General features: G+C 49.2%; 1 protein-coding gene across 2 annotated transcripts in view; it reads right to left on the reverse strand.

Moving 5' to 3' along the window:
- LOC146189144 (neuronal-specific septin-3-like) overlaps window positions 1–25,944 on the reverse strand; it is a 124,324-nt gene that overhangs the window by 63,631 nt on the left and 34,749 nt on the right. The window contains exon 1 of one of the 2 annotated variants that reach the window (XM_084604057.1): window positions 4,118–4,264. The exons of the other annotated variant lie outside the window; for it this stretch is intronic. The gene's annotated coding sequence lies outside the window, so the exon portion shown is untranslated. Of the gene's footprint in view, window positions 1–4,117; window positions 4,265–25,944 lie in introns of those variants that run through there. 2 annotated transcript variants of the gene reach the window in all.

A 25,944-nucleotide genomic window follows, 5' to 3' on the forward strand; every position in this document is an offset into this window, starting at 1 on the left:
TTTTCTCACTGTCGCTGCCGCCAGTTATCGGGGAGGGGGGCGGCGTATTATTTCGGGACGTCCCTGAAACCTTTCCTGAGGTCGAAGCCCAGCGTGCTGCCGAGTTGGCCGTGCACAGCCGCCAGCAGCAGACCGTTGGCGCGGCGACCGACGCGACAGACTGGAGCTTGGAAGGGCGCGCCCCCCTCACCCACTTACCCGAGCGCGCCACGCTTTCTTTCTTTCTTTTAGCGTTCTTTCTATGGTCCTCTTTGTTTCGTCATGCCTGCCTTTCTTTCTGTCTGCTCCTCCCTGCTACGCGGCTAACAGTGCGGCAGCTCTGTTCGCTCCCCTGGCGTGGAATGACGTCACCCCCTTCACAGACGCCTCTCTTCCCTCCATCCACTACCAGCGGGAGCTGAAGAGTGGTGTGGGGGGGTTCAGTGATGACGAATAGCGGTTCTCCCGCCAGGCACGCGCACACACATACACCTCTCTCACCGTTACTGGCGTGTTGGGGAGTCGCGAGTGAAAGGCGAAAGAGAGGGCGGAAACCAATGAAAGACAAATACTAGCGCAGACAAAGCGAACGCCGGTGAGCGAGTGAACGATGGAAACTCTGGGCCCGCGGTGAGTACGCTACGTTGGTCCCGGCCGTGTCCCCGGTGCACGAACCGGAGGCCCTCCGGAACTGTAGGAAGCACACATTTCCACCGGACTTCACCGCCAGCCGGAGACCAAGCCTATCGTCTGCTCGCTTGCGAAGCAGACGACGAAGTTGAGTGACTCGTCTGCTTCGAGTGCGAAGCTAATGAACAGCACCCGGAACCACGATAAAGGCGGAAAAATAAAGCGAGATAAAACAGTGTAGATTTTGCGGTATAAAAAGCGTAAGACCATTTTACTAGGCGAAATTCTCGAACGTAAAGGTACAATAAGCGGCAAGGCACGCAAACGATGGTCACTGCACCTCTTAACCGAAACGGTTTTGGGATTCTTACTAATGGTTTAAGGATTGCATGGCATGCACCACTGATGGTTTATTGTTTTCGTTTGCTTGCTCGGCTGCCTTTGTCGATTGGCATATTTATTGCGCATGAAGCATGTATAGAAAATAGAAGGCCTCTCATCCTTCTATAAATTCATATTCTCTCTGCCGCCAATACCGTAACCGTCAACCATTAGTATCAAGTAGTTTTGGAACCTCGCGTCATGCACTCACGTCTCTTAATTACTTCCCATATTCAATACGTTTGGGCGATCATTTCTCGCTAAAGAAAAACGACGAGACGTACAAACAGAATATTAAAAAAAAAAAAAATACTCGATGAGGTCGGGCGTACCATGCGCACGTGTATGCGTGTCACTGTCGGAAACGACCAAAGTCACGTGACGTCCGGTTCGTAATAATTTCTCATTTCCGCTTTCAAAACTCATAGTCTGCATTGTTGTGGCCTCAGATAATGACACATACTCAGGAGAGGGATTGGTCACACATAAATCCAGCAGAAATGGGTATTACGCTGTTTGATAAGAGATTCGAATATATACACTGGCACATATATCAATATGCAAGCCTACATAGTAGCCACAAAATATAGCTTTTGTCCTTGAAGAAGCCATTAACGCTGGTTCTTTACATGAGAGCTGAAGTGAGCCAGCTAGATATTTCGCTTATTTTCCCCGGTCACATGGCACGGTGCCCGAATCTAGTCCCAATTCCTGTAACTGATCCACACATTGTTTTTTAGTGTGATTAGAATCGGGCGTGTGACATCTGGGAATACTCAAATTATAAAAAAAAAGAAAGAAAAAAAGAAAAGAAAAAAAAAACCACTGGAAAATGGTCGAAAAAGAAAACAAGTGCGCGTTTTATCTGCACATTTATTTGGTGTGGCCGTAAAAAAATCAAACAAAACAAAACAAAAAGAAACGAATAAAATAATTTTGAGAATGTAATGACACGTTTGTTTCAAATAAAGGTTTAGTATCAGTACATTTCTTTGCGACGACAATAGACGAAACGGCTTATGTAAATTTAATTTGCGATTATTTGTGAAATAACCACTGGCGGCAAAAAGCCAGTACGCAGGTCGGTGCTTGAAGGAATGCACTGCATATACTCGTGTATAACGGGCACGTCTACCCTGCCTAGACCGCATAATCACAAGCTTCAACCTTGACATACACTGCCCCAGCTTCTCCATCACACGAGAGAAAAAAAAGAACGAGGGGGGGGGGGGGGGGGGGGGGTAGACAGATATACTGGTGACCAAGGAAATCCAAATTAAGGCCAATATTAAAATTGGTCATTCAGAAACAATCAAAGTGTGGATGCTAAATTTTACGTTTCAGTTGGTTACATGATGCTCCCTAGTAGCGCAGAACAGTATAAAATAGAGTTAATAAACTGAGTAGGCTGCAGCAGTTTTTTATTGCAACGTTGTTGTTCCAACGTTCGGACTCCACTCAGTACTGATAGCAAAAGAAACTTTCGAAAAGCCTTCCAACCACTCCCGAGAACGATAAAAGGGCGGGCAGGTACTTGCATCTTGCGCCTACCTACTCCTGTACGCGCACTTGGTCCGAACGGGTTTTTCAACCTCTTTTAACAGCACGGCCTGGGACGCAGGCGACCCCCTTAGACCCCCACCCCCCCTTACTTTTTCGCTTCGACGTCTAGCCATTCCCAGACAGCCCAGAGAATTATTGCTGCCTCTGTTATGTCAGCCTCGCCTCGTCGATAATGCCAGCTGAAAGGAGGTAGAGAAAGCAATACCCTCCCAGGCTCCACGAATACATTTCCTTCTTTAGTTAATCTTTTTATCAGTACCTATTTTCTTTCAAGCGCCTTCTTGTGAAATGACAGCGACAGTGTCTTGTTTGTTTTCTCGCAGCCATCCGAGGATAAGGAACGACCTTGTCGCCCACGGCTACGAGAAAAGGACTAGCAGCTTGATAAAACGCGCCCGCCACCACGTTTATTCATGGATTCCCCGGCCGTAGAACCTGACCGCAAAGACGTTTAGCGCGTGTTATTTTCTTTTTCGAAGAAAACGCCCTAAGAACAGCGCGCGCGGCGATGCTCGAAGTAGCTTTTATCTCGCCGACCGGGAAGGGCATCTTACGTATACTTCTCGGGATGCAATTGAAAAAGAATGGCCCTGAATATATATATATATATATATATATATATATATATATATATATATATATATATATATATATATATATATATATATATACATATATATATGGCGTGACCATTTTCACTCTCTGAGCAGGTGTGTTAATCTTTGTAGCTATATTATTTAAATGAGCGAGCGTCTAGACTGCTCGCGCAAAAACATTTTCCCCTGCAACCAATTAGTTTTATCTTTTATTCCATTGAGTATGTCTTGTTAAAAGCAAAATCCTATTGTATTTCATTATTTCATATGCGTTTTTTTCTGCATCGGTTATTATTTTTCTTACTACTAATCGTTTATAACTAATTTTTTATTCATCAATGCAGTCTCCTGCTACAGTCTCAAATTCGAAATCGTTGTCCGTAGTTAATACATGCGCACATATTCAATGTGTAGCTAATAAACCTTTATTAGAATTCGTCTATTTTTTCTTTACGCTCCATTTTTCTGCTTTGCATTGCGGCAGCTGCAAGCACGCCGTCATGTAGCACACAAGCAATTTAATTAATGATGATTGCTTCTTGAATCATATGCAATTTCACTGCCAGTGACCGCGTTTAAACAAAGAAAAGCTCAAGTCCATGCATCGTGCTCTCCCGCGCTGTCCATGAATGATCCTCCGTATCTATGACGTCACCGCTGGAACCGGGTTCCCATTGGTCGGCGCCGTGACTGCGCTAGGCGCACTCGCGGTCAGCTCCGTCTCACTACAGCTGATCCTGATGCGAGTGCCGCATCTTAAGATGCTCTACAACAGCACAGAAAAAGACGTGACGATGAAAGTTTGCTCATTATCCCTTGCTCGTCAGCTTCCGGCACTAATGTCCGCGGTGCTTGTGGTGCGGCTGCCCGATCGATAACCCGGGCGCAGTGATGCGGATGTCAACAAAGCTGTCAAGCATCCTTTCCGAGTTGGTATAAAAATAAGTAAAATGAATGAACTAACTCACCAACACCGATGAGGCAACCACAGAATCGCGATGTTCCTTTGCAGTCGACCCGTCGGTCCTGTTGTGAAGACGCTAACTCTTCGGAATAATCAAAACAATTCGGAAGGCGGCGCGCACGCCAGAGAAAAATATCCCAAACTGCTCGGCGTCAATCTGGCGCCGCAAGCGAAGTCGCGTCGTTCGGTTGAAGCTGGTCTCGTCTGCGCGGCGACAGCTAACAATGCGATGATCGAGTGGCCGTAGTCTTTTCCACAACGAGCTTGGCAGCGACACCGACACACAATAATAACACGCCGCTCAAAAAACAACACCGCACGAGCCTAGCGCTAATGTATCCTCCAGAGATGCCGGTTGGCAGACGAAAAGCTCAGCGCAGACGATGCGCCTGCCTCCGATTTCAAATGGAGGGATGATGCGGAGAGAGAACGGGTGCGAAGGTGCAGACGAAATGCTTGAACCGAAGCGAGAACAGCGCGTGCCGGCGGACGATGCTGATGCACAAAACACACAGGGGCGCGGATCAGTTGGCCGCCGCGAGTGTTGCGGGGAAAGCGAACACCGTCGCCGGAGCTGCGAGGGAGGGAGAGAGCGCACAAAAAGAGACGACAGCGGGCAGCGCGGGCGCCGTCGCGTCGTTGTAGCAGCAGCAGCGCAACGGCGTCGTTGTATGCCGACGCCTGCTGACGCTCCGCTGGCGCGGCGGCTTGGTTCGCGCCGCCGCCGATACGGTGCGGCTTGGCGCTGCGGTGCTGACGTACTACTCGTGGATAGATGAAGCAGGAAGGCATAGTTTATCTATCGGCCGCTCGGGGCAGAAAGAGCGCTGTATATTGTACTAATTCGTGGTTGCAGATTGAGGAGCTTTTTCACATTGTGGATGGTTCGAATGAACGTGAAAGTGCAAGATAATTTTTCATCTAAAAAAGAAACGGACAACGGTTCAATCAGCACCCTCGCAGAGTGGCATTTCCACTCTGTTCAAAGCAGGACACCCGCTCCTACGAAGGCTGCATCTTCTCTCCGAAGGAATTTCCAATTTCCCATGACACACTCATCAGTCCCCGGAACGGTGGACCTCCGCATGCAAGGTTCACTACGCGACCTACACCACAGAAGGCCGAATGAAAAAAAGAAAGCAAACGCTACCTCTCCACCATGCAATTGCTACCTCCTCCACCCAGGCAACGGATTCAGACCTTCGTTTCCTGAAATAAATTTATTGAGTCCAATCCAAATACACAGAATGTAAATTCGGAGAGTAGACACTTTGGTTCGTTGGTGCAAAATAGGAAGAAAGGCGTAACACGACCAGGAGAGGAACAAATATGGCATACGCAGGCAGCGCTAACTAGCAATATGGTTTATTGCACACATTTTATAGAAGGTGGACTTTTGTGCCAAAGTACCACTTGTGTGACTGACATTGCGGGAGCAAGACAATCTAGCAAAAATAATATCCAGATACTTGAGTTCAATTGATAAGGATACCACAGAAGTGCGTACACACAATTTTTTTCCCCGGGTTATATCATTTGGCCTGAATAATTTCACGTACGTGTTAGCAGGTTCTCGTGAATTCTTAAAACAATTTTTTGGACTGACCGCACGTACTGCAATACACTGGAACGGCGCAAAGGACACGAATGCAGGAAAATAAGAGGGACAGGAAGAATACGCCTTTATGCGAGAGCGGTGAACACAGAAAAGAACCCAGAATAGAAGAACTGCGTTGTAGAAGTACTTGATGTAGGGCTAATTGGTTCATGCAAATTAGTTGGTACATTGGAACGGCGTAAAGGATACGAACAAAGGGAAATAAAAGGGGCAAAATGATAGCCTTATTTTCTAGAGCCTCTTATTGCTGTGTTCGTGTCCTTTGCGTCGTTCCAATCATGACATGAATCAGTTAGGCGTTCAGCCAGTAGTTCTACAATCTGCATTGTGCATGTGTCGAGTATGTTCTCGAAGCGGATGCTATGTGAAAACGCCATATACCAGGTGTACCTCTTCATGTCGAAAGCAATATGCAAACCGAACCTGCGCGCGTATGAACGATCGCATTCGAGGAAATGGTCGTAGCTTGTCTGGAACGTGCGGTAAATGTCTGTCATGCCAACGTCACGATCGTCAGCATGCATATACCGATTGACGCATGACATGATCGAGGCAGAATGGATCGCGGTTTTGCGGAATCGTTATACAAGCAAGTTTTCTGAGGCACTTACTCTTATCAAAGAAACTCGCGCATCCAGGTGATATTTTGCTAGCTTTTTTGATGGTCACGTTACTACGTTGATGGTCAGGCTGCTTTTCTAATGCGCAATAAACCATTCTTGATAGCTATAGCGATCTGTTCTGCCTGTCCCCGCGCTACATATTTATTTGTGTCGGTATGAACTGGCGACAGTCATCATTTCGAGCCGGACCTGGTTCAAGAGCTGCGCTTCAAAGTTATCACGAGCAAGCGTCCAAATTAACTGCGCAAGCTTTATACATTCAGTTATTTATTAGAAATTCCTATAGGGCCTATTGGGAATTATTGTAGGAAGGTTAATTACAAATACAATGTTCAAAAAGAAAGCAGCGCGAACAAATGGTAGCAGCAAATGACTTGTACGGCTGAGAAACCAACTTCTATCGTAATTAAGGGGGAAGACAACATATTCATAGAACCTAGCATAGAACATCTAATTACAAAATGTGTCACACATGCACAAAAGAGTACTCCGGAACTATTATGTAAAACAGATTCATGTAACGTATTCTATGCAGATGAAAAATTTGATGCACACACTGCCTCATCCAGAAGCAAATTCCATTCTTCAATAGTTCGGGGAAAGGACGAAAACTTAGAACTTTGGTATGGCCTAATCTCTTTGAAATCGTCGCATCATCTACAGCTATGGTCAGTCTGTTTCAAATACATGTTCTTGTCGATCTCTTTGTTATCGCTGTAGGTATATCGTGTAAAAGCTTCGACTTCAATGTTATCCAGCAAGTGGACAAAAATTAACTTCCATCCGAGATATTTGTTGATTTGCTAACATCTGATTCTGTAGTTGTGGATGCCCGGGACGAATCTTGCAGGCCTTTTCTGAACACACCAGCTTATCGTCAAGAGCTTTTGAGAAGGAGTACTCCCACGCTGCGTATGCGTATTCTAATTCTTAATCACCTCACAATCTGCCTGCTTCCAGAAATTTACGACCAGATGTACAAGGTCATCCACTTCTAGCTATAACATATGGCCATTGCATTTAAAGCAACATTGCGTCTGACTCAAGCGCATATCGATGCTAAGTGATGGAAGCCCAGACTAGCCGGACATGACGCTTCACAAGGTCTGCCACTTATCTTTATGGCGGGACCAGGTCGGACGCAATGACGCTTTCAAAGCGGTGACCTTGTTACAGCTAGAAGTGGACGAGGCTGTACTTTCAACATGAAAATGACCACAGGTTGGCTCGTGATGGTGCGAGCAAGCAACGGCAGGCGCTAAGACATATACACCACCACTCTCCTGTTCCCCCAAACTATCGTTTTTCTTGAACGTACGCTCGGCACTGGACTCGTTGTGGATATCCCGCTGTTCCGTAATACCCCTGGAGGGCGTCGCCGCCTATGGCGCAGTGCCGTCGCGGCCAAAGCGAGCTGTGAATCGCGCGCCAAGGCTCGTCCGAGGAGGTGACTGATGAGGGCTTCGCCCCGCTGCGCGCCCTTTCGCGCTCACGCGCCGCGGGCCCGACCAAATGCCGTCTTGTCGTTCGTCGAAAGAGAAGTATGTGTGTAAGGACTAAGCACGCATTGCCAATCCTTCCTTTTTTCCGACAGTTTTGCTACACCTCTCCTTTCCTCGTCTTCGTTTATTTTCCCTCTTTCTTTTTTTCTAATCAAAAGCCTTCCGTCGTCTGCAGCAAAGCGCAAGCTTCTTTTCGTCTGCTCGGCGGGGCACCCAAGCAGACGAACTTCGCGCCTTCGTGCCTCTTCACACCTGCCTTTCGGCGGCAGCGAAGCAGAGAACGTCGGGGTTTGTTGACCCCGAATGAAGATAAAGCGAAGATTTTATTTTGCCTCAGTTTCTTTTTATATTACTCCTTTCCTTGCGCCTAGCTTCCTTCCTCTCCTTTTGGCTCATCTTATGCGCTTCCGTGCACTCTCGTGCTGTTTTTTGCATTTGTCCTTGCTGTTTCTTCTTCCTCTCCTTGTTTCAATTTGTCCTTCCATTATGCTATGCCAATTTTATCTTTAGCCCAGCTATCCTTACAATGTTACAGAGACGGAACTGACGGCCACGAAAAGCAAAGTAGCGGCAAATTCTAGTAACGTTGACCGCTTAGACAAAGAAAAGAAAGAAGCAATTTTCGCGTTTTGCGCCGTATGTGCTGCCCTTTCCTACACACGAATAACATGACTGAAAACAAAACTCTCCTGGGCGCGAAGGAAGGCGTAGCACGCTTTCACGAGATGCCAATTAACTGTGAGCACAAAGTGCCGGATGTATGCTAATGTTTCTGTGTAGGCTCCGTGCGACCGCCAGGCGCCTCTGCCGTCGGCGATGTGGGGATACAACAGGTATGAGGTTTTGAGGAGTATTTGGAAAGGAATTATGGTGCCCGGACTTACTTTCGGAAATGCGGTTTTGTGCCTAAAATCAGAGGTACAGTCGACATTAGAAATAAATCAGAGAGCCGTTGGACGATTAGCACTAGGTGCCCACGGCAAAACCACAAATGAGGCGGTACAGGGAGATATGGGCTGGGCATCTTTCGAAGTACGGGAAGCTCAGAGTAAAATATTATATGAGGAACGCCTGAGGAAATTGGACAGTAACAGACGGGCAGCTAAAGTATTTAAATACCTGTACTTAAAAAGCGTTGACTCACAATGGAGGGAAAGAACTAGGAAACTAACTAGTAAGTATGCTAGTCACAAGGACGGAGAAATAAAGAGCATTAAGCAACAGGTGAAAAACACAGAAGGTAAAAATTGGATAAATTCGATGGAGAAGAAACAGAGTGTGGAATTATACCGAAAGTGGAAAATGCAGATCAGGAAGGAAGCTTTCTTTGATAACTCAAGAGGCAGTGCCCTACTTTTTGAAGCTAGATCAGGGTGCCTTAGAACACGCAGCTACAAAAAGAAATTTAACAATGAAGATGACGCATGTGCTGTATGTGGTAACTCCAGTGAAGCAATTGACCATATTACACTCGAATGTAATGGTATCCATCCGGAAATTGATGCAGGCGCAGTAACTGTCCCTGAAGCTCTGGGGTTTAGAGATACCAGTGGCCGGGTGAATAAACCAGCGGTGGAAACTAGCAAAAAACGACTGGAAGATTGGTGGCTTAAAAGCAGAGAAGTGACATAAATTTAGTAATGTAGAAACAAAAATTTGATAGATTGATGGTTTAGTTAACCAATCTAAATCAATAATTGGGATATAGGGAAAAAAATGAGCATGATAGCTACTGATCCATCCATCCATCCATCCATCCATCCATCCATCCATCCATCCATCCATCCATCCATCCATCCATCCATCCATCCATCCATCCATCCATCCATTCATCCATCCATCCATCCATCCATCCATCCATCCATCCATCCATCCATCCATCCATCCATCCATCCATCCATCCATCCATCCATCCATCCATCCATCCATCCATCCATCCATCCATCCATCCATCCATCCGTCCATCCATCCATCCGTCCATCCGTCCATCCGTCCATGTTAAGCGCCATCGGTATCCACTTCGTTCCGAGCACGGTGTAAGAATAGTGGTTCCGAGCAGGACGACGCCATAATGTATGCAGACAAAGGTTATAAAAGTACTTTTATGCGTCTCTCATAGCATGGGTGGCTTTCGGACGTTAAGCCCCTTCAACCAAACCATCGAAGTATTTTTGACTTAAGAGCGCACCTATGATATCATCCTTTAGTAATACTTTAGGATGGAACTTGCGGAAGTATTGAAACGTGATTCCGAAGACAAAGCATTCACAAAAAAAAAAAAAAAAAAAAGCGCCAAGCGTGCAAACAAAACTGTCTGAACAATTCTTGTCGTTTAACCGTGTACTCGCGTAGGCAGTCACTTGTTCAGAGTTGGCGCGTACTTTGAAGAAGACTTTCTCAAAGAACGCAAAGTAATTTCAAAGCTACATTTTTTTTAGAGTGGCACGACAGATGCGTGTTGTGAAGCCGGACATACCCTTATCACAGGCCCTGTATCATGCAGCTATAGTGTTTCTTTGAATCGCATAAGCATCTCCTGAAGTTCGACATACTGTCACGTGTGCTACGCTGGCTCAGTAGAGCAACTGCTGAAACTATAAAGCCTGTAGAATGCACGAATAATAAAAAAAAATAGTTCTCAATCGTCATATCGCAATTAATCGAACGAAAGCAAAGTTCGATGCCGTTTAATCCTGGCTTGAACCGATAAATCTGTGCGAAAGCGTGCAGGTCGAAGGTCAAAGATCAGCCCGAAGACCAAAGGACATTTCCACAACGGTGGACAATGTCTACCTGAGTGACCCTGGGCGGACAGGGATGTGCTATGTTATACATGACTTGGCTACAGATAGACCGTTGCTATGAGTTCGCAAAGGGCACCCTTACCGCCAATGAGAGACTGGCACAGAGTTTGGCAAATTGTTAGATTTCTTTAGCTAGTTTGATGTTTAGAGAACGGAAAGACGCAGTATGTTTCACCTCTCGGTCGACACTTACGCATACAACGAATGGCATATATAAATGGAGGTACATATATATCGTGGGTTCGAAACTTTAACGCAAACTTATCTCTAACTTGACGAGCATATGGATGCTAAATGGAAAGCGATGACGCCACCCTGCGAACGTTGCACAAAGAACGGTTGAGTCCTAATTGGACACGAAATCACATTATATTTGTGTCCCCATTTCCTTTGTGTCTCCACTTCCTGTTCACGCCCCGCCGGGGTGGCGCAGTGGTTACGGCGCTCGACTACTGTTCCCAAGGGCGCGGGATTGAATCCCGGCCTCGACGGCCGCTTTTCGATGGAGGCGAAAAGCAAGGCGCCCGTGTGCTCTGCGATGTCAGTGCACGTTAAGGAACCCCAGGTGGTAGAAATGTCCGGAGCCCTCCACTACGGCGTCTCTCATAGCCTGAGTCTCTTTTTGGGATGTTAAACCCCACAAATCAATAAATCACTTCCTGTTCACACTTGCTGCCCACGTCGATCATGACGATACGGTAAGGATTTCGCCTTAGGCAGAAACATTGCCCAATACTTTCTTTGATGCTATTGACTTCAAGGAGCACGAGGGCAAACTGTTGCTATGTGATTCAGGCACGGCGAAAAAATGTCAGTGGCTTAGGTCGTTATGTCAGAATATACGTAGCGAGAGGTACGTCCCCCTGGCTGAGCATGTTGTGGTCATGTATGTTTAGCAGAGACATAGGTATGCGCGATTTATTCATTTTGCTTGACAGAGACGAGGACTGTACGATTATCTGTGAAGTAGCATGCAGCGGTCTACAAGGTCTATAGTAGCTTCCCATTGTGTGATCTGGACGTGAGGGCCCAAGCTAAATAAAGTCAAACTTTTCTTTCCTACACTTTCTGTTTCCTACCAATGTGAGTGTATTTGTGCCACCAACACACACAGCCATTTTTTTTTTTTAACATAATGACATAAGGTTGGTTGGTTGGTTTGAGGGGTTTAACGTCCCAAAGCAACTCAGGCTATGAGAGACGCCGTAGTGGAGGACTCCGGAAATTTCGACCACCTGGGGTTCTTTAACGTGCACTGACATCGCACAGCACACGGGCGCCTTGCTTTTCGCCTCAATCGAAAAGCTGCCGCCGAGGCCGGGATTCGATCCCGCGTCCTTGGGAACAGTAGTCGAGCGCCGTAACCACTGCGCCACCCAGAAATTGGTGAAGACGACAGTTCCGTAACCTCACCTCCATCGGCTGCCGCAATTAATTATCCGGAAGTGGCGATACAGAGCGGTGGCGTGGCGACGGTGAACGGCGTCGCTGAATAGGCGGTGTGGAACTGCGATCGGAAGCGAATGAGTAGTTTCAGTGTTCCTAGTCGTAGCGACCGGGAAAGAGGTGAGTCCTAGGGCTGAGCGTCATGGAATGCCACCGAAGGTTAGCCAAATGTACTTGCGTGCGTTGTTGTTTTTGTGGCTGTAGGAAGAAGGAAAAGAAAATGCATGGGCCTGCTACTGGCTCTGTAGCTGAACCACCTCCGCTGCCTCGTGCAGACAGAAGAGAAAATAGAGAAGAAAGAAAAGGAAGAGGGAGAGAAAGATGCGCGCCGCAAAAAAAGCCGTCGTCCACCACCGAAACGGTGGCGGGTGCAATGACGGCCTACAACAGACAAAAATTCGGTGGCAGGCTAGCCCGCCGCAAGCAGCGGTGATCTACCTGTCCCAGCCCCATCAGGGGAGTTCTTAATCGAAAATGAGGCACTACTTGCGTAAGAACGTGGTGCTGGTCGTGTTGCTCCCGACGCTGACAGTACCAACGTTACTAGGGCAGTACCGCGAAATGTGCCCAAGACGACCACAACGGTAACACACCGGAGCCGCACGATAAGTTGGTGGCCCGGGAAAATCATTGATGGGATTGTAGTAGCGGCGAGGTGCAGGTACTTGGTCTTCCACAGAGAGGTTTGAAAACGCGCCCTGGAAGGGGTCCGTTGCAGGATCGCTGCTGTTACTACGTCGCGGACGACTGAGCTCTTTACTTTAGCACTTCTATGTACATGGTGTATGTCTAACCTGGCCGCAGGGCTCGTTGGACAAGTATTTGTTGAGCGTTTTTCTTGCGCGACAAGGAGTCCTCGAAGCCCTTTCTGAGTTCCTTCGTGTAACTGTCCCAAGTGGTAAGAGAATCTTCGTGGTTCTCGAACCACAAGAGTGCAGTGCCCGCAAGAAAGAAAAACCACGTTCGCCAGCTGCATGGTCGTGTCCCAGTGGTTGTACTTGCTCACTTGTTGGTAATGTATAAGCCACTCTTCGACGTCATCGCGGTTCGTGTTGATGCGACCAGTACCTTATCTGTTCAGGATTGTCCCGAGGATATCGTTGACTCGTCCCAGACGTCCCCGCAGGCTGGTCGCTTCCTGCCGCGCTGTTCATAGTGGGCAAAGATGGCGGTAGCCCGGCCAGGCGTCAGCTCTTTCTAAGGGGTTATGGGTACAGGATCGATACTCCGCACTTCCACCAAGTGTTACGAAGCAGCGATTAGCAAATTAATTTATTTGCAGGGTATGGGCCATCGCGAAACGGTCAGCTACTCAGCCCGCGTGCCTCCGCTCTTCTATATCTCATCATTAGAAGCAGTGGGATCAATATACATTATTAATTAATATCAATATAAGTAATCATTCAATATCACTATTAATAATTGCCATCATCAATCATTTTCGCTATATATTTTTTACATAGCCTGCTCTCGCAATAGATATTGGTTCCTGGGTTCTGGAGGACAGAAACCTAGGCGAGTTGGTTTGGATACAAATGAGACATGGTCTAACAGCGCGAACAACACGGACACGCAGGGTAGAAGAGAGACAACACTGGGTTCCTGGGTTCAATCCTTGCCGCCGGCGGCTGTATTTCGATGGAGGCGAAACGGACAGGCGTGTTGTTGCGACTGAAGGAAGAAGGAAAAGAAAAATGCACGGGCCTGCTACTGGCTCTGTAGCTGAGCCCCCACCGCTGCCTCGTGCAGACAGAGGAGAAAACAAAGAAGAAGAAAGAAAAAGAAGAGGGGAGAAAGACACGCGTCGCAACAGCCGTCGTCCACCACCGAAGCGGTGGCGGCTGCAATGACGGCTTACAACAGATACAACTCAGTTAAGCGGTGGTGACCTACCAGTCCCAGCCCCGTAGGGCCAGAGCAGCCACCAACCCCGTTCCACGGACAGGCGTGTGCCGTGCAATGTCAGTTCCCGCTAAAGATCCCCAGGTGGTCGAAATTAATCTTAAGCCTCCCACTACGACACCTCTTTCTCTCCTCTTTCATTCCCACCTTCCTTTTCAGGTGTCCCCACAACAAAGCTAACAGATACTGCGCCTTTCCTTTCCTGTGAACCATTTGTCAAGGCGAAAACCTTTCTATGCTCATCGAAATAAATCCTGTAAGCGAGAGTTGTGTGCGATATCTGTCATATTTCGCGAGATCTGTTCTATAGCATTACTGTCATGCACAATCCCACACTTGAACGCGCGCCAAGGAACATGACGGGAGCGATGGTGTATACCGTCCAAGCACACTTGTCGGAGAGTGTGTGACAGATACAGCGCCTTCCCTTTCTTGTAAATAAATTATAATTATATGTAGCGCTGCAACGAATGCCAATAAGAGGCAAAAGATAGCCCGGCTGTGCGATGTCAGCGCACGTTAAAGATCCCCTGGTGGTCGAAATTACTCCGTAGTCCTCCACTACGGCTCCTCTTTCTCTCTTTCCACTAAACTCCCACCTTCCTCCCTTCCCTTACGGCGCGGTTCAGGAGTCCACAGAGCAAGTGTGACAGATACTGCGCCTTTCCCTTCCTGATTACAATATACAAGAAAAAATATTAAAACATGATCTTCACCTGGTTAGGCGATAGGTGTCCGCAGTTCGATATTGACGCTGACGTCAATATCGAGTGCGCAGCCACGCCTCGGATTCGAAGTACGTTGATTTCATACCAAGACAACCTTCTTTACGTATCACAGGAGAGTCTTCCTAGCCATAACCAAAGATAGACCTTGTGCTGAATAACGATCTTTACCATGTGTAACCATAGTTCAGCTTTCGTTTCACATTGGATTTAACCGAAGCTAAACCACAGCCAATTTTATTCCAACCAGGAACGCTGGCCAGTTATCACAGAGAGTCCGCTCGTCCTATGTGCCAATGGTGGATCGATCCACTCCTGCAGGGTACCAGGTCAGTGACTGCTCAGGGCGTGAACTCTTCCTTCGCGTATGGCATCGGACGCAGAACACCACAGCAGGTGTTCAGCCGCACTTTGGTCGGGAATTTCGGGTTCCCTCTCAGTTGCATTCGTGCATTGGGATCAACAATACGCGACTGCGACTGCCGGGCATGATAAGGTTTGCGCATGAGTGCGGGGTTTTGAGGTGCAGCCTTGATGGTGACCGAAGTTGGCCAGCCTGGGCTGTTGTTGTTGTGGCTGTAAAGAAGGAAAAGAAAATGCACGGGCCTGCTACTAGCTTTGTAGCTGAGCCACCTCCGCTGCCTCGTGCGGACAGAACAGAAAATAGAGCAGAAAGAAAAGGAAGAGGGAGAGAAAGACGCGCGCCGCAACAGCCGTCGTCCACCATCGAAGCGGTGGCGGGCGCAATGACGGCCCACAACAAACAAAAACTCGGTGGCAGGCTAGCCCCCGCCGCAAGCGGCGGTGACCTACCTGCCCCAGCCCCCAGCCAGTCTGGGCTCGAGGAAGGAAGATTTTATAGTTGGTTTTCTTTTTGTGAGGAAAGGGGGGAGGAGAGATTTATGATTTAATGTTTGATGTTTGATTTATTTATAGGAAGGGAAAGGCGCAGTTACTGTCTCACTTGTTTTTCTGTGGACACCTCAACCGCACCGTAAGGGAAGGGAGGAAGGTGGGAGTGAAAGTGGAAAGAGAGAAAGAGGTGCCGTAGTGGTGGGCTACGGAGTAATTTCGACCACCTGGGGATCTTTAACGTGCGCTGACATCGCACAGCATACGGATGCCTCTTCGTTTCGCCTCCATCGAAACGCAGCCGCCGAGGTCGGGTTCGAACCCGGGTACTCCGGCACAGTAGTCGGGCGTCTTGCCACTGCACCACCCCGGCGGGGCACCCGGCGCCTCCGCTGCCTCGTGCGGAGAGAAGAGAGAGAGGAGATGGTGAAGGGTGGCTGATCCTGGCCCTGATGGGGCTGGGACAGGTAGATCACCGCCGCTTGCGGCGGGGGCTAGCCTGCCACCGAAGTTTATCTGTTGTAGGCCGTCATTGCACCCGCCACTGCTTCGGCGGTGGACGACGGCTGGTTGGTTGTACAACTTTTGATTGATTGAATGTCCTTTATTGAATGGGAAGGCTCATGGCCATGGATGGGGATAAAGGGGAGTAGACATAATTTTCATAGTTTAGGTCGTCACTCGAATCACATTGCTCTAACCAGGCCACTAAGCGAGCCATACTTGGCAAATATCATCTGTGTGTTAGCATCAGTTTTTAGAAGGGAACGGTGTTCAGGCGGTAGGGTTCGATCTCGGGGCGTCCAGTAGAAAAAGCAGGGCAATCCCAAAGTAAATGAGATATGCCGCCGCGGGTTAGAGTCGTACAGTGGAGGCACGTAATCATTTTCTCCGTATACTGACGCCAGCGGGCCATAATACGTGGCGTGTAAGCCGCATGGGCGATGAGCTTATTCAAAAATACTTCTTGACTTCGGGTGAGGTGGGTTCTCGTAAAAATTGGGTCTGGTGTGGCCGCCTGCATGCGATGCTGACTGAGGCTACGAAGACTGGTCCGAGTATAGTGCATAAGGGCAAGAGAAGGGGTGAGTTGCCCGCCCAAGGTCGAATAAGGATGAAGCAAGGGGGGTGGGGAAGTAAATGTGGACATCCCACCTGCCAAGGCAGCCGCGGCGTGTGCCGCCGCATTGCCCCCTGATTCGTCCGAGTGACCTGGGGTCCAGTGAATAGCGACAGTTCTGGTCGCGAGTTGGTGGCGTTTAAGGAGGCGCTGTATAGCCGTAGCTGTTGCATCTTGTGAACCCGGAGTAGCGATTTCCTTGTAAGCTTCAAAGGAATCAGTAAGAATACGTATTGACCCAGTTCCGGTGCAAGGCACTCCTGGCAAGGCTCCCCAAATCGCGAGGAGTTCAGCGTAAAGAGGGGTACCTTGAGGTAGATGGCAGGCATAAGCGCCTGAAAGGGAAGGGTTGTCATCGCATACCCAGGCCATAGAAGCGAATTCGCTTGTAATCGATGCGTCGGTGTAAATGTCAGTCGTATCAGGGATTCGCTCTTGTCGGTGATGGGCAGCGAGGAGCTCCTGGGGAATGACAAAATCGCGGTGTATAGGTCGGCGATGGACGCGTGTGACTACTGGTATCTCCCAAGGGGGAAGTGATGCATATAGGGCTGGTGTTTTGTCATTACGCTGTTCATCCCAGGCCAGCAGGCGACGCCCCTGGACAGTGTTCTCTAGACGTATTCGATGACGCGTCTGTGACTCGGTAGCGATGGTAGTGAGCGGTGGAAAAGCGGCCAAACGCTCAAGTTCGGCTATAGGAGTGTGCTTAGGTAGTCCGGTAATAGTGCGTAGTGTTGCGCGATGAAGGCGTTCGACCCTAGCGAAGTCAGTCTTCGACAGTTGGAGGACGGGTGTGCCATAGAGGATTTTTCCGACCGCCGCTGCTCTGGCCATCGCACGGCAGGCATGTTGCCGCGCACCGCCGTGCCGGTTGGACAGGCGACGACTAGTATGTAGCAGTGCTGGCCAAAGGCGTTGTAACTGATGAACCCATTTCTGGGGGCTGTTGCAGCTTGATATGGGCAGGCCAAGAATGCGGATTTGCCCATTTGAGGAGGTGATGGTGTTGCCTCCGATGTGAAGATGGATCTGCATACTGGGGTTGGTTTTATGTTTTCCGTCGATACTAATCAATTCTGTTTTATGTGGTGCGAGTTCGAGGCCAATTTTGGTTAGTGTATCTTCAAGACAAAGAAGGGCCGCCTGAAGTTCAGTCTCCATAGAATATTTGTCTACGTAATCCGCTGCCTCAGTCCAGACGGTAATATAATCGGCATATATAGCGAATCTTGCGCTGCTGATTTCCAGATTCTCGGCGACGCGTGTCATGGCCAAGTTGAACAATATGGGTCCGAGAATGGAGCCCTGAGGTACACCCCTATCCAAGTAATAGGTTTTGGGCACCCATCCCGGAGCTTTGCCATGTAGCTGAATGGGTCTAGATGTCAAAAAATTGCGGATCCAGATTTGGGCACGAGTACTAGGAAAGCGTTTGGCGAGTTCCTCCAGGATAACCTCATGGCGAACATTGTCAAAAGCTTTGTGTATATCGACAGCCAGGAGATAGTCAGGTAGCGTTTTACGATGAGCTCTATTCAGAACCCTTCGCAAAAGCCAAAGGCAGTCATGCGTTCCAAGGTTAGGGCGGAAGCCGGCTTGAGCTGGATGAAATCCAGGACTGACGTATTCAATGCAGTGACTAATCCGGGTATGCAGCAGGCGCTCGATGAGTTTACAGAGATGTGAAGTCAGTGCAATTGGACGCAAATTACTAGGAAGTCGAGCGTTTTTGCCAGGTTTAGGGATAGGAAGAATAAGAGAAAGCTTGAGGTTATCCGGTACCGTTCCGGTCTCCCAGTAAGAATTAATGATGTCGAGAAGGGCATCCTGGGCTGCCGAGTCGAGATTGCGAAGCTCCTGCCAACTGACTCGGTCATGCCCGGGTGTGGCGCGAGCTCGGCCTCTTCCGAGGGCTGCTTGCAGTTCTCCCTTTGAGAATGGGCGATCCAGGTCTGGATCAGGGTTTCCGACTGGGAAAATGGAAACTGCTGGTGGAGGCGTTAGGCTGGCGTGTGGGAAAAAGGTGCGTATAACTTCATCTTCAACATCAGCCGGGTTGCCATTGAGAAGGAGATCGGCGAGAGGTGGTGCCCCGCGTGCCTTGCCATTTAGGCCACGAAAGATGCGCCAAAGTTGTGATAGGCCCGGTACTTGTCCAAGACGGTCGCATGTAGAGTGCCAAGCCTCACTTTGCAGGTGAAGCTGGTATGCCCGGATAAGCGTGAATTGTCGTCGAAGAAGCACGAGATCTTTGTGACGTTTTCCGCGTGTCCGAAAACGTTGCGTGAGGTGATCTGCGCGACGCCAAAGGTTAGCCAGGTGAGCATCCATGCCAACTGTGGAATCGTCACAGGGGATATATTCGAGAGCTTGAGTGCGGGCATCTCGGAGTACAGACAGGAAGGAGTCAATATCCGAGAAGGGGTCGTAGTATTAGCACGAAACTTGTCCCAGTTGAAAAACGAACGTGTTGTCCGAACGCGAAGACATTTACGATTGAGAGTGAGCAAGATGGGCAAGTGATCACTACCCCAAGAATTAGAAAGGACTTCCCAGCGCCGCAGAAGACGCGGTGATGAGAATGTAAGGTCCAGTGTAGTGTCTGCTTGAGAGGGATGGAGACCGATACGGGTCGGCGCGTTAGGTTCGTTGCACAGGGTAAGAAGAGTTTGATCAAGGGCGTCATATAGGCGTTTACCACGTTGATTAGGCTGAGATGAGCTCCAGGCTGCGTGATGTGCGTTGAAATCTCCGCCAATAAGAATAGGATAAGGGTGTGCTGCGTTTTCAAGGTCAGGGAGCCAGGTACAGGGTTCTGCCATGACGTTACCTGGCCGGAAATAGGCCGATGCTACGACGAAAGGTTTTTGGCAAGGGGGGTAATTCCATCGGAAACGGGGAGTCGTGCGCCCGCGGATTATAGGCTGGCAGATAGCCGTTATTTAGGCGCGCGTCTTACTCTCCCTCTTCGTTTTCTTTATTCTCTATTTTCTGTTCTGTCCGAGGCGAAACGAAAAGGCGCCCGTGTGCTGTGCGATGTCAGCGAACGTTAAAGATCCCCAGGTGGTCGAAATTACTCAGTAGTCCTCCACTACGGCTCCTCTTTCTCTCTTTCCACTTTAACTCCCACCTTCCTCCCTTTCCTTAAAGCACGGTTCAGGTGTCCACAGACACAAGTGTGACAGATACTGCGCCTTTCGCTTCCTGTGAACCAATTATCTCTTCTCTCGGCACGAGGCAGCGGAGGTGGCTCAGCTACAGAGCCAGTAGCAAGCCCGTGCATTTTCTTTTCCTTCTTCCAACAGCCACAACAACAGAAGAGAAAATAGAGAAGAAAGAAAAAGAAGAGGGAGAGAAAACGTCCGTCGCAACAGCCGTCACAATAGATAAAAATATGGTGGCAGGCTAGCCCCCACGGCCAGTGGCAGTTACCTACCAATCCCAGCCCCGTAGGGCCAGGAGCCTCCATGTGCTGTGCGATGTCAGTGCACGTTACTGAAGATCCCCAGGTGATCAAAATGACTCTGAAGCCCTCCCCTAGGGCACATATTTCTTTTTGTTTTCACTCCTACTTTCCTCCCTTCCCTTGAGCGCGGTGCAGCTGTCCATGGAGAAGTGCGACAAAAAGTGCGCTTTTCCTGCAAACCGGTTATTATTATTAACCGTGGTTCAACTCTTTAACCGATAAATACGTGCGAAAGCGCCTTCTGACATGGTTTACTTGCATGGCGATTTGGCATTGAGGGACTGACACAGTTTTGCAAAGTGAAGGAATAACGTGAAGAACGCCGTGCTAAGCGTCGTGCCCAAGATGAAGCTCAGCGACTGCGTTTTAGCTCTCCGAGTGCTTCCACCTCGTCGGCTACTGATGAACACATGACTGCTCAGGAACGCCGCAATGCCACCAAGCGAAAACAACGCCTTGAATATCCCGGAAAAAGAGTCGTAACCATTGTGTGTCATGTGTGGTTCGATAATTTGGCTATAGAGTAACACATGACACACAATGGTTACGACTCTTTTTCCGGGATATTCAAGGCGTTGTTTTCGCTTGGTGGCATTGCGGCGTTCCTGAGCAGTCATGTGTTCATCAGTAGCCGACGAGGTGGAAGCACTCGGAGAGCTAAAACGCAGTCGCTGAGCTTCATCTTGGGCACGACGCTTAGCACGGCGTTCTTCACGTTATTCCTTCACTTTGCAAAACTGTGTCAGTCCCTCAATGCCAAATTATCGAACCACACAAGCTACGCCACAAGTGAACATACAAGCGTAGCCATGCGGCCATTGCTAACGCAATTTACCACTCTTAACCAGAGCTAAGCCACTGCCAATTTTTTTCTTTTTTCATCTTTTCAGAAGACTAGCAGTGTCTTGGCAGGTGCTGCCCACTATGCGAAATGAACGAGTTATGTGCGCTTAAAGACGTTTATTAATGCAACGTCCCGTCTGCCCTACATATACGGAACCTGAGCTGAGAGGAATATCATAAACTTCTGTTCTTCCAGGCACGTACTTGGATCTGTGGCTGATTCCACACCCTGCTTACTTCTGATCAGATTGTTAGTCTGAGCTCGTCCTGTTTGCTTCTCTCCTGTGTCTTGCCCCTGCTCAGTTTTATGTTTTGTAATCATGTCATACCAACTAGCTCCTCATCGCTCGCTCTTGGAATTTACAAATGTGCATGCAATATATGCTGTTACCAGTACCCCTATATCGTTCCATATACGGTGCAGTTCCAGGAGGCGACGTCTTAAAGAGGTTTAACAAAGTGCTAATTCAGTCTTCAGCGAAAACCTTCTTCCAGCTTCACACTACCAAGTTGTCAGTTAAGCCCAGTCTGGAAGGGGATTTTTGTACAATGTACTGTAAATTGCTTGATTTGTCGTAAGCCTGAAACAATAGAGCACATATTTCTGGAATGTTGGGATGCAGCAGTTATATGATATATACTGCAAATACTGTAAAAATGACCTCCCTTTAACGTCTTTCAGTATCGGTTCTTGCCAGTACATATGAACCAGGTGCTGTGTCGTAGGACTTGACCATGCTGGTCCGTATGCACAGTGTATGGAAGACGAGGATGGCAGTTTGTAATGAAGATGTGAATGTCATGCCTGCTAAGCAGTATTTCATTGAGCATATTGTCACGTTTCGATAGAACGCCAAGGAGGACCCAAAGATAGGACGGGTTTAATAATCAACCTGGACGAGTCTTGCGCTCCAACTTCCTTCTCTTCCAGGCTCACTCTTGTGGGGCCAGTCATCATCTTTGGCGTCGTCTTCTATGCGGCATTTGCCCCCCTCCTCAGGAAGCATCGTCCCGATGAGCATAAAAGGGAGTAGGAGGTCAAGGTCAGTCCGAGTTGTACGGCTTCATGCGTACAACGTGGACGACGTCGGCTTGTTGCTGGCGTCGCTTTGAGGTCGACACCCCGTCTGGCACCACCTCATAAGTGACGTCGGTTAAACGTCGCTGGACAACATATGGCACGAAATATCGCCGCAATAGTTTTTCGGAGAGTCCACGGCGGCGAATAGGCGTCCAGACCCACACTTCGTCGCCAGGTTCGTACATGACATGTCGGCGTCTATGATTGTAGCGTCGTGCATCATGCTCTTGCTGATTCTTGATCCGCACACGCGCTAGTTGGCGGGCTTCCTCTGCACGCTGAGCGATTTCCTCGGCGTCCTGATCGAGATCGTCGGTGTCGGCATTCGGGAGCAACATTGCATCCAGCATAGTTGTTACTGGTCGCCCGTGAAGGGGGCTGAATGGTGTCATACGAGTGGTGTCTTGGCGTGCCGTATTGCAGGCGAACGTGACGTAGAGAAGAATTTCGTCCCAATTCTTGTGGTTCACGTCAACGTACATGCAAAGCATGTCTGCGATGGTTTTATTGAGGCGTTCCGTCAACCCATTGGTTTGGGGGTGGTAGGCTGTAGTTTTACGGTGACTGGTACCACTGAGGCGGAGAACGGTCTCCAAAAGTTCAGCCGTAAATGCAGTTCCTCGGTCAGTTAAAATGAGCGCCGGAGCGCCATGCCTCAGGATAATGTTCTCCACGAAGAACCGAGCTGCTTCGGCGGCGGTACCCCTTGGCAGAGCCTTGGTCTCCGCGTAGCGGGTTAGATAATCGGTGGCGACAATTATCCATTTATTTCCAGCTGTCGACGTCGGAAATGGTCCCAGGAGGTCCATGCCGATTTGCTTAAAAGGTGTTATTGGCACTTGAAGAGGATGGAGTAGGCCAGCTGGTTTTACAGGGGGTGACTTACGGCGCTGGCAGTCTATGCACGTACGTACATAGTGTTTCACTGTCGCAGGCAGTTTTCGCCAGTAGTATCCGTGCTGGACTCTAGCCAACGTGCGAGTGTAGCCTAGGTGACCGGCGGTTGGCTCGTCGTGACACGCTTGCAAAACTTCAATGCGGAGAACAGATGGGACGACGAGTAGATGACTGTTTCCCCCAGGGTGGAAGTTCTTCTTGTAAAGGACGTTGTTGCGAATAAAGAATGAAGAGATTACTCGGGTGAAAATCTTAGGCACTACGGTAGTTCGTTTTTCCAAGAAATCAATAAGAGGGAGCAATTCCTGGTCTTCTCGCTGCTGTTGGGAAAGCGTTGCGTCATCTATGACACCTAAAAATGCAGTGTCTTCATCGGTCATAGTGGAAGGTTCGACCGGCGCTCGCGAAAGGCAGTCAGCATCCGTGTGCTTTTCTCCAGATTTGTAAATAACTGCCATGTCGAATTCTTGTAATCGAAGGCTCCAACGCGCGAGTCTCCCTGAAGGGTCCTTTAGATTCGTCAGCCAACAGAGCGAGTGATGGTCGCTAACGACTTGAAAGGGGCGAGCGTACAAATAAGGGCGGAACTTCATAACCGCCCATACCACTACAAGGCATTCCTTTTCGGTTGCCGAGTAGTTCGCTTCTGCTTTAGATAGGGTCCTGCTGGCGTAAGCAATTACTTTTTTCACACCATCCTAGCGCTGCACCAGCACAGCACCTAAGCCCACGTTGCTGGCATCCGTATGAAGCAGTGTAGGGGCGTCGTCATCAAAGTGCGCCAGGACAGGTGGTGTCTGTAAACGTCTCCGCAGCTCATTAAACGCTTGTTCCTGTTCTTCACCCCAGTGAAAGACAGCGTTGTCACGCGTCAGCGAAGTTAATGGCCAGGCAATTCGTGAGAAACCAGCAATAAACCGGCGGTAATAGGCGCAAAGACCCAGGAAACTCCGCAATGTCTTTTTGTCCGTAGGTGTCGGGAACTTGGCGACTGTGGAGAGCTTTTCAGGATCAGGCCGGACACCTTCTTGGCTAACGACGTGACCTAAGAATTGCAGCTCCTCGTACCCGAAGTGGCACTTCTCGGGTTTTAGTGTGAGGCCCGCAGATCGTATGGCCTGAAATACAGCTAGCAGACGGCGTAGACGCTCTTCAAATGTGGCCGAAAACACAATCACGTCGTCAAGATACACCAGGCATGTTTGCCACTTAAGTCCCGAGAGCACAGTATCCATCAACCTCTGAAATGTTGCTGGTGCTGAGCATAAACCGAACGGAAGGACCTTAAACTCGTACAATCCGTCGGGAGTGACGAATGCTGTCTTCTCCCGATCTCTCTCGTCTACTTCTATCTGCCAATATCCACTTTTCAAGTCCATTGATGAGAAGTAACGTGCATTTCGTAGGCGATCAAGGGAATCGTCGATGCGAGGAAGAGGGTACACGTCTATTTTAGTTACTTGGTTGAGCTTGCGGTAATCTATGCAAAATCGTAAGCTGCCGTCCTTCTTTTTAACAAGTACCACGGGGGAAGCCCAGGGGCTCTGTGACGGCTGGATAACGTCGTCTCTAAGCATTTCGGCCACCTGGCGCTGAATGGCTGCACGTTCTTTCGGAGCTACACGGCAAGGATTTTGTCGAATCGGGCGAATCGAGTCATCCGTGATGATTCGATGTTTTGTCAAAGGCGTTTGGCCGATCCGCGATTCGGAAGCAAAGCAGTCTCGAAATTGATCTATGAGATACAAAAGACGGTCCCGTTCTGAAGAAGACAAATTTGGACTCACATCGACGATGGTTACGGGCGTCTTGCACATTGATCCTTCCTGTTGCAGTGAGAAGCAGTGCTGCGCATTTGGGAGGCTGTCGAAAAAGGCCACAGTTGTGCCTTTCGGAATTTGCTGACGCTCGTCGCTGAAGTTTGTAAGCAGCACTTCGGTCTGTCCATTGGTCAAGTTGACTAGCCCTCGAGCTATAGAAACACCTCGGCTTAGTACCAGGGCGACTGCCCTTTCGGCGATACCATCGCCGGTATGCGCCATGTCGCACTTCACTTCAACAAGAGAGCATGATCGCGGAGGTAATGTCACTGTCTCATTGGCGACGAGTAAGTGCATCAGTGGTACTTCTGCATAACCAAGGTCTTCATGATTGTTCGTGAAGGCAACGACGCTGTCACGAATGCTGATGACAGCCCCATGAAGACGCAGACAGTCCATGCCCAAGATGAGATCTTTGCAACAGTCAGGGAGAATAACGAAGCTGCCAACAAACACCGCGTTTCCTATTTCTATCCGGGCAGTGCACTTCCCTGTAGGTGCCAGTAGCTGGCCCCCAGCACTTCTTATTACTGGCCCAGTCCATTCGGTTTTTACTTTGCGCAGCGTGTTAGCCAGTTTCTGGCTAATAATTGAAAAATCCGCCCCGGTATCCACCAGAGCATGTACCTCCAGCCCATCAATGGAAACGGCGAGGTCAGCGCTAACAACGTTATCTGGGTTGCTCGTCTCTTTCGGCATTTTCGGCGGAAGTGCGGCAAGGTCAGCGGTGTCAGCTTCGTCGTCGGGGCTGCTCATCTGGTGCGGCATTTTCGGTGGTAATGTAAGCGGCATTTTCGGCGGTAGTGCGGCAATGTCAGTACTAACGGCAGCGTCAGAAGCACGGGGTGTCGGCAGTTGCGGCGGTGGTGAGGGTTTTGACACTTTTAGACTGTGTGCAACCTCCCCTAGCTCGCGAGGTTGCGGCTGTTAGTTTCCCCGGTGAGAGCTAGGGGACCGCCGTCCGCCAACATCAGTATTGCCACGACGCATCGGCGGAGAATAACGCTGTGGCGATGGGGAGGAGCGGCGGCGGAAGCCCGGGGATTCGGTTTCCCTGCTGACCGGAAGGCCGTCCTCGGTTTGGGCAGTGTCAGCGTCGAAGCGGCGGCGAGCAGAAGCAGACGGAAAG

The sequence above is a fragment of the Amblyomma maculatum genome, chromosome 5 (genome assembly GCF_055883805.1).
Source record: "Amblyomma maculatum isolate TAMU_Amacu chromosome 5, ASM5588380v1, whole genome shotgun sequence".
Taxonomy (NCBI): domain Eukaryota; kingdom Metazoa; phylum Arthropoda; class Arachnida; order Ixodida; family Ixodidae; genus Amblyomma; species Amblyomma maculatum.